The sequence below is a fragment of the Pleurodeles waltl genome, chromosome 12, assembly GCF_031143425.1.
Source record: "Pleurodeles waltl isolate 20211129_DDA chromosome 12, aPleWal1.hap1.20221129, whole genome shotgun sequence".
Lineage (NCBI taxonomy): Eukaryota > Metazoa > Chordata > Amphibia > Caudata > Salamandridae > Pleurodeles > Pleurodeles waltl.
In genome coordinates, this window is record NC_090451.1 from 5,883,570 (window position 1) to 5,892,809 (window position 9,240).

A 9,240-nucleotide genomic window follows, 5' to 3' on the forward strand; every position below is an offset into this window, starting at 1 on the left:
TAAAAAAGGATCAGTCGCTTGGTGATTATTTTTCAACATGAAAAATATAAAAGCTTAATTTGTTATGACGCCTATGCTAGCAATAAACATCACAAATTACATGAAGCAGTACTTGCCATTGACAAGAGCTGCGATCCGCTTGTAACAAATCGCACTAAAACATTGTTGAAATTTTGGAAGTTAACCTCTTCTCTGTGATCGCCTCTGCTTTCAATCGTTAGAAAAATAAGAATGTAAATGCTAAAATATACATTTTGTGTTTCCAAGTGTGTATACCTTAAATTTACCTTAGTTACTTTAGCGTCTTATACGTTTTCGACTCGGCTCAGAAAATAAAAATTACAACTACATTTCAACTGTAAGTTTTAAAAAAAAATCAGAGGTAAAATATTATGCCCAACTGCCGTGACATTGCCACCCGCAATGCCGTGACTCGGATTCGAACCGAGGTTGCTGCGGCCACAACGCAGAGTACTAACCACTATACGATCACGGCGAGCTACTTGGGCTCTGAGAGGGTTTGTGTGTACAATTTATAAGACTCAACGTCATGTTGTGAAAGTCGGTTCTGTGTCTATTTAGTGTTGTGCTGCCACCAAAAACGGGAAAAAACAATCACTGTTTTCTTTTTTTTTTTTTTTAAATAAAAAACAGCAAAAACACTCTGCGCACCTCCTGAGGCAAAACCAAGCCAGGAAACTCTATGCCCGGGGATCATAGTGGAGAAAACACCTAGGAAACAGGAAGCCTGTTTCCACAACAACTGGAAACGAGGCCTCCGGACCTCCCACCACACAAGGGGATGCGAAATTAACTCAGCCATGAATGCTGAGAGAGACACTCGCCTGCAAGCCAAAGAATGGTTCAGAACCATGAGACCTGCACATTGCGGTCCTTGGAACACTGAACAAATGCCATGAAAGAAAAGTCGATGCAGCGCAGACCAGAAACACATCTGTTCCACCAAAAAGCACTGAGACCCCTGTTGGGAATGGCCCTTTTTCAGGGTTATTTCCAAACTTTTTGACTTCCTTCCATTTTTTCTGGTCTGTTTTTGCTGGTTTATTGTCTCTGCCCACTTTACCACTGCTAATCAATGGTAAAGTGAAAGTGCTCCCTAAGTAAATTGTACTGTTGATTGGTTTATCCATGATTGGCATATTTGATTTACTGTTAAGTCCCTAGTAAATTGTACCAGAGGTGCCCAGAGCATTTAAATCAAATGCTACTAGTGGGCCTGCAGCACTGATTGTGCCACCCACATAAGTAGCCCTGTAAACATGGCTCAGACCTACTACTGCAGTGTCAGTGTGTGAGGTTATAAAACTGCCAAATCGACCTGACAAGTGTACCCTCTTGCCAGGCCCAAACCCTCCCTTTTGGTACATGTAAGGCACCCCTAAGATAGGTCCTAGGTAGCCCCATGGGCAGGGTGCAGTGTATTTTAAAGGTAGGACATGTGCTTGTGTGTTTTACATGTCCTAACAGTGAAATACTGCCAAATTTGGGTTTCACTGTCGCAAGGCCTATCTCCCTCATAGGTTAACATAGCGGCTGCCTTTAAAGCACAGATTCCCTTTGAGGGAAAATAGAAATATGGAGTTTGGGATCTCTGAACTTACAATTAAAAAATACATCTTTTAGTGAAGTTGGTTTTTAGATTGTGAGTTTGAAAATGCCACTTTTAGAACGTAGGCATTTTCTTGCTTAAACCATTCTATGACTCTGCCTGTTTGTGGATTCCCCATCTACGTCATTTTGACAGTTGGGCTGATCACACCTCTCCTCTAGACAGTGACACAAAGGGAGCTGGAGTATAGCCTGCATACCTTGATGAGCCATCTGAACTAGAGTGGAGGGAGGAGTGGTTGCTTGCACCTGAAAGGACTATGCCTGCCCTCACACAATGCAGTCTCTAACCCCCTGGTGTGTGTCTGGGGCCTGGCCTGGACAAGGAAGGCTCTTGCAAACACTTGAGACTTTGCTTTGAAGTTTCCCAACTTCAAAGGCAGAATGGGTAATTAAGAAGAAGGCCCAAAACCCCAGACTTTTAGAATCTTTCTGGAATCAAGAAGAACCTCTGCCCAGGAGAAGAGCTGAAGGAGGAGTACTGTCCATTTGCTGTGTTGCTTTGTTGGACTGGCCTGCAGTTTCTGCTTCTGCCTGAAAAGTGTGCAAAGGGTGAACTTTGCTGTGTATCCTGCTTGAGAGAGTTGTCCAAGGGCTTGGAGTAGAGCTTGCCTCCTGTTAGAAGTCTCAGGGACACCAAAGACTTCAGTGTCCTCGACCTGCAGCACTGGGAACTGTGTGTTCTGTGCTGTTCAAGAGCAGAAATCACTGCAAAGCTGGCAGTGACACCACTGACCTGCACCGTGACCTGCTGACGCTGCACAGAGCCGCACTGCCCCACTTCGCACCGCGACCCTGGTCTCACCAATGCCATAATCGGATGACTTCACCTAGCCGCTGCTTGCACCGTGACCTGTGGGCCCGCACTGAAACATCGCCTGCTCACACCAGAGCCGGGCATCCCGGACAACAATGCTCCCTCTGACACCAGCACAGCTGCCTGCACTGTGGCCTGTGGACACCGCTCTTGAGGTACACGAAGCATCGACCCCTCCCGCACCGCAGGTCCGGTCCACTGGCGCCAGCATCATCGACTCCAGTGTCGTCACCAGGCATCCCTGCCCACACCGTGGCCTGTGGACACAGCTCGTGAGGGTCCCGAAACACCGTCCCGTCTCACACCGCTGGCTTGGGACTACTGACGACAGCACTTCAGCAATGACGATGCCGCTGCCTGCTCTGTGACCTGGTGACACCGCACATCGCACCACCCTGCTTCACACCGCAGCCCTGGTCTCACCGACGATGCTGGACAGTGTCACCGAGCCGCTGCCTGCACGTCACCTGTGGACACTGCACGTCACAAAGTCCCACTTCGCACCACAGCCCCGATGCCATCCACACCAGCGCTCCCGACTTCATCAGCCCGGAGTTTGATCCGCAAGGCGTGTGACTTCAAGGGCCTGACGACTTCTGCACCGACTTCGGAACCAACACCGCGACTCCACTCTCCGGAGCTCACTGCAAGAATCACGACACCCTGCAAATCCAAAGGTAGTGTTTGTGGGTCTTCCCTACACCGTAGCTGGCAAGCAACGCTGCGGCTGGCCTGAACTGTTGGTTTTATTGATCACAACGCAGTGATAGCCCCAGGTGGAGCTATCGACTTCAAGGAACTCTATTTTTGAGTAAATCTTGCAAAATTCATATCTTTAACACTGTATGTTGGATTTTTATTGTTTTGGTCTTGTTTTACACAGATAAATATTGGCTATTTTTCTAAAACTGGTGTGGTGTCCTTTTGTAGTGTTTTCACTTATTACTGTGTGCTATTTGCAAATGCTTTACACATTGCTTCTGAGATAAGCCTGACTGCTCATGCCAAGCTACCAAGGGGGTGAGCAGGGGTTATCTGAGTGGGTATCTCCCTTATCCTAACTAGAGCGAGGGTGCCTACTTGGAGAGGGTGCAAACTGACTGCCAACTAGAGACCCCATTTCTAACTCCGCCCCTGTCACGGCCCTCTAGGGAAGCCAGGAGCAGGGAAGCTCCTGCCCAGAGCCTCCAGGGGAGTACAGGGCGGCTGTCGCACAGGAACCGACCGCACCCATTGGTACCTTAGGAGGGAGACGGCCGAGGCTCAAAGTAAACACTGTGCACAAGCCCAGCAAGCGTGTGGTGCGAGCACACACCAAGTCACGGAAGGCAGGAACCACAGGACCAAGGGCATCAAGGTAAGCCAAGCAAACCAAAGCACATCCAGGTCACCAATCCCTAAAAGCCTAGCAAAGTGCCAAGCACCATGCACTACATGTCAACACATAGGGCAATGAAAAAACAACCACAGGAGGCCCAGCCTCCTAGGGCTTACCTGACAGGAACAGCTCAGGACCTGAGCAGACATAAAAAAAACAGGTGGTTTACTGGGCTTCTTGCCCTTATACTGGTATAGGGTACTTGGAGGATAGGAGGGGGAGGAGGGAGGAGAGGGGTTAAGTGGAACTTTTTGATTGGATCTGGCTAGGACACATGGGCCTGGGTAAAGGTGAAACACCTCGTTGAAGTACGTTTTGGGACGAGAAATAGTGTTGAGGAGGTAATGCACGTGCGCGCTAGCAATAGCAAACTAAACACTTAATATTATACACAATAAATATACAATATTCACTATGAAATAACAACAAGCATGTACAAGAGCAGAAAACTGAATATGGCACTGGAATACAAGACTTATTGTAACTGCTAGGAACAAGAAAAGAGGGATTCTTTTTGTCAATCATGAGTATAGTATGTATGGCTTAGCTTTCACTTTTTTGTCCCATTAGCCTACTGGTTCTAGGCCTTTTGGCAACTGTAGGTTTCTCAGATGCTTCTATTTAAAACAGCAAGAGAAAAAAGCATAATAAGAGCCTCTGGTGTTGACATAAAATCAGGGCATTTAGCTTAGGTTTTTCATGTCCATTCATGCATATCCATGATAGGGAACATTTGGACGCGAGGGATAAAAAATAGTCTTCATTTCTGCGAGAACAAATTTTGCTGAATTGAGTTATACTAAATTTGGCATGAAGAGAGAACTATTCTCGGAAAAGGTCCTCTTTGTAGTTTGGAGTAAATCTTTTCAGGAGATTACAAGACATTTACATTGCAAAAATGTGTTGGGGGCATCAAAGGGTTAATTTTATGTGGTTTTTTTTGTGGATAGCTCTGGGGATCTAATGAATCCAAAAATTAGCGTGGAAGTGGGTACAAAGAGGCTTGGTTAAAAGTCACAGAATTTAGGGCGGATGTGAGGGAAACGACAAAAAGAAGAGCCTGCTTTTAAAAAACACTCTAACCACAGGTTCAATGCAGTTTTACAACAGATTCCACAAGAACATAAGATACTGTGGCTCTTCATCACCTTTTTTGGATCCATGAATTCAACCGAAGATATGTTTGCAATGCAATGGGTCTTGCATTTGCTGGAGTTAGAGCTATTAGCGTTGTAATTTCCTAACTGGACTTTTCTTGCCACATGAATTGAAAATGAAAAGTAACAGGGCTGACGTAAGCGAGCAAATTCAAAGTGCCACGGCCGCCATGAGTGCGAAGGAGAGACACAAAAGGAAAAAGAAGTTTGCCTGCAGTCAAACGTATCATCAAAAGGGCAATTATCCATGTAACAGGGTCGGTGTCCAAGGTGGTAACAAAACCACCCCAAAGAAGGGCAAACATAAAGCATTTACCAATGCTAACAAATTATTTTGAAAGCCCACAGATAGATTACAACAGGTCAAAGCGCTTGCAAGCTCAACCTAACAAGGAGGGACATACGTAAAGCATTTACCAATGATAACAAAGGATTTTTGAAAGGCAAGCCCATGAACGAGTGATAGTGATGGGCATGCGGTGGGTGTGGTTAAAAGCCCACAGATAGATTACAACAGGTCAAAACGCTTGCGCGTGCTTGACCTGAAAAAAAGGACCCCCCAAAAAATGGAACCCCCACAGTGCACAACCAAAAAAGTGTGCGCATTTGGCTCTGCGGTTGTGAAGGGGGTGGGGGATGGGGTGATTGGCCTGTTTATTTGCCACAGCTGTACCATGAGCCAGCTGTGCATCCAATAGCTATCCATAGCTTGATCGGTAGCTATGGGAGGTTGCACCGCTATGGCCAAAAGACATGCCCACTGTCCTCGGCACATGGCAAAGGCTGTAGCATTGGGCTCTGTGGGCGCAGTGCTCATGGAAGGTCGGCCACTGATAAGACCATCTACCGAGAGCATGTTCTGTGTGCCAAAGACTTTGCACATCCATTTTGGGTGGTACAGAGGCTAGGGTGTAGGCTATATGGCAGAAGGGCCCATCCTATGCAGAGTGTCTACATTGCACGCCTAGGACGCGCTGCCAGTTGTGCAGGCCAAAGGTCAAATGCAGTGGGCTCTGTATGTGGGTGGACCGGGAGGAGGGCCTAGTCCACGACCAGTTCACTTCATGTGATGTGGCTTCATAAGAAATCGCTGCGCGGTGCCAATGCTAATTAGTTTTCTTACTATGGACTCAAATATATCACCCTTTGTTCTGCTTTCCTTCTTATCTCGTTTTCAGAGCTTACAGAACATATCAAGAATGCACTTCTGAGTTCAAAGAAGACTTTTATTTTTGTTAATTCTTCCCCACCCACAAGTTCGTAAGAGACGAATTAATAGATTTCAAGCACACTTTCAATGAAAACAAAATATATTTGCAATGTACACAGCAGGTTATATTTATAAGATATTGAATGCAAAGCAAAACAAATACTTCACCGTGTGAGAAACTATTTACAGCTTCATCTTTCTAGGGTCTGCAAGTTGATGACTCCAGTCAACTGCGAGAAAGAGATAATCTACCCACACAGGATACTGGCAACTGGCGCCAAGTTCCAGTCCGAAGTCAGGCAGATTCGAATCTAATTCTCTGAAGCCCTGAGACATCCGTTACAAAAGCGTGCCCCCTCCTCTCAGACCTGGGAAGACTACGCAAGCCTTTGGAGACTGGCCAGATCTCTTAGACTCCTCCTCTTCCCAAGCCCGAGCTGAAAGGAACAACACCCAATGTACCCTCTCTTATCAGGTCTAGTCTAGTGTGAGAAAAACAGTTTAGTTCATCTTGTGGCAAAACACAGCTTGGAAAAATACAGCTTGGATTCTCAACTGTAATGTCTAACTCCACGTTAAAGGCGATAGGCAGCTAACCTAAATATCAAATGCAATGTCTAATGTCATGTCAAAGCCAATAGGCAGCTGAGTTGAATATAAAATGCAATGTCTAATATCATGTCAAAGCCAATAGGCAGCTGAGCTGAATACAAAATGCAATGTATAATATCATGTCAAAGCCAATAGGCAGCTGAGCTGAATACAAAATGTAATGTCTAATATCATGTCAAAGCCAATAGGCAGCTGAGTTGAATACATCATGTCAAAGCCAATAGGCAGAATACAGAATGTAATGGCTAATGCCATGTCAAAGCCAATAGGTGGCTCAACTGAACAAAACATACACTGTGGTACTGGTGAACATTGAGCAACTAATATGCGCAGTGGTGAAACACAAAGTCTTTGGTCAAACTCCATTATTAGCATCACACACTTCTAACCACAAAATATGATCTGTTCAACAAATTGGAGTGAAAAGTTGTCATGTCTACAAAAAGCTACAAATGCGCTATAGACAGAGAAAAAAACAATAAATACCTATGAAAATACCCTTTATGTAAAATTAGGGAGCATGTGTTTTATTTTGCTGCAGTAATTATTGTTAAAAAAGGATCGGTCGCTTGGTGATTATTTTTCAACATGAAAAATATAAAAGCCTAGGAAGACAAGCTTCATTTTTTATTACGCCTATGCTAGCAATAAACACCACAAATTACACGAAGCAGTACTTGCCATTGACAAGAGCTGCGATCCGCTTGTAACAAATCGCACTAAAACATTGTTGAAATTTTGGAAGTTAACCTCTGCTCTGTGATCGCCTCTGCATTTAATCGTCAGAAAAATAAGAATGTAAATGCTAAAATATACATTTTGTGTTTCCAAGTGTGTATACCTTAAATTTACCTTAGTTACTTTAGCGTCTTATACGTTTTCGACTCGGCTCAGAAAATAAAAATTACAACTACATTTCAACTGTAAGTTTAAAAAAAAAAATCAGAGGTAAAATATTATGCCCAACTGCCGTGACATTGCCACCCGCAATGCCGTGACTCGGATTCGAACCGAGGTTGCTGCGGCCACAACGCAGAGTACTAACCACTATACGATCACGGCGAGCTACTTGGGCTCTGGCGCTGTTTGTGGGTGTACAGTTTATAAGCTTCAACTTCCTGCTGTGAAAGCCGGTTCTGTGTATATTTAGCGTTGTCCTGCCTACAAAAACGTGCCCAGTCTGCTCTGCTTTTTCTTCAACACTATCAAGTATAGTGCAGCAGCATGTTGGAGCACAGTATGCACGCCATCGTTATTCTAAACCAAATATGTACAGGCAGGAAGAGGAGACGGGCGAAACACCCAACTACAGAAAATGGATTTACAATTCAATATAAAAACGAGTCTGCATATTAGGACAACCTTTCCTAATGACAAGCCTGGGCATGGTTGTAAACAATACTGTTACGTTACAACGATTTACATTTTGGAGTTAAAAATAACAGCACAGATTAAAACTGAATGGAAAAATCATATGAAAACTGTTTGAGGATGTGGCTATTCTTTCTATTCCAGATCACCACAACAACTTCCGGGTGGTAGCAACCATTTCTCATTGGGTAAATGGCTCTAAACAGAGACGTCGTAGGTAGGCCACGTGACATACGCTGAGGCTCGCACGACAGGAAGGACTCTCGAAAAACCGGAAGCGGGGTTCAGCCTATAGCATTGTAACTATGGATGAATATTTGGTTATTTCAGAGAAAGAATGTGTAGGCTACCGAAGAAAGGTGCAAATGTGAACCATTTTGGCAATTGGAGTTTGCGAGAACAGAAAGGGGTTATCTGACCTTTACAGCTGTCTCAACTATGAGTAACGTTACCATCTTTCCACTCGTGAAATACAGGCCATTTGTTATTGATCAAGGGTCTGCCAAGGCTCGGACCTTATATGTCCTTATTCTAAATATGACGTTAAACAGAATCATATGTATTCATTTGTAATATGCTTTTTTGCCTTTATTTACTTTAATTATTAGACAGGGTTCATTAATGGAGCTCTAGTACACATATAACAGTGATTTCTATTTCTATTTGAAGTATGTACAGAATAGAGCTAAAAATCCTAGCTTCAGATGATTTCTTGTCTTAGTTTGTAATGGCTAGGGCATGGGGGTAGAAAATCGACGAGGTGGCAATCCTAATTATGAGGCCAACCTAGACTGGCATCAATTAGGGGTGCTACTGGCCTGTATTTATTAAGTACTAACCGAGAAAAGAAAAAATACTGGGAAAGCAGTGAAATCTGGTAATTTTTTGAGAAAAATCCAAGAACGACCATCGCATAGATCATTTCAAAAGCATTTTTAAACTGTCTAAATTATTTCAGAACAATTATTATAGCAACCAGAGAGCTAATTACCATGTTGCACAATTATCCTGACAATTCTACAAGAATTATTTTTCACATACTTGATGCTGGAGGTTCTGAACAGCA

At 44.2% G+C, this 9,240-nt stretch overlaps 2 non-coding genes across 2 annotated transcripts; both read right to left on the bottom strand.

Moving 5' to 3' along the window:
• Positions 1–424: 424 nt before the first annotated feature.
• TRNAH-GUG (transfer RNA histidin (anticodon GUG)) lies at positions 425–496 on the bottom strand. The gene has a single exon. It is a non-coding gene; the product is annotated as a tRNA-His (tRNA).
• A 7,297-nt stretch (positions 497–7,793) lies between these two features.
• TRNAH-GUG (transfer RNA histidin (anticodon GUG)) lies at positions 7,794–7,865 on the bottom strand. Its single transcript has one exon. It is a non-coding gene; the product is annotated as a tRNA-His (tRNA).
• Positions 7,866–9,240: the final 1,375 nt, after the last annotated feature.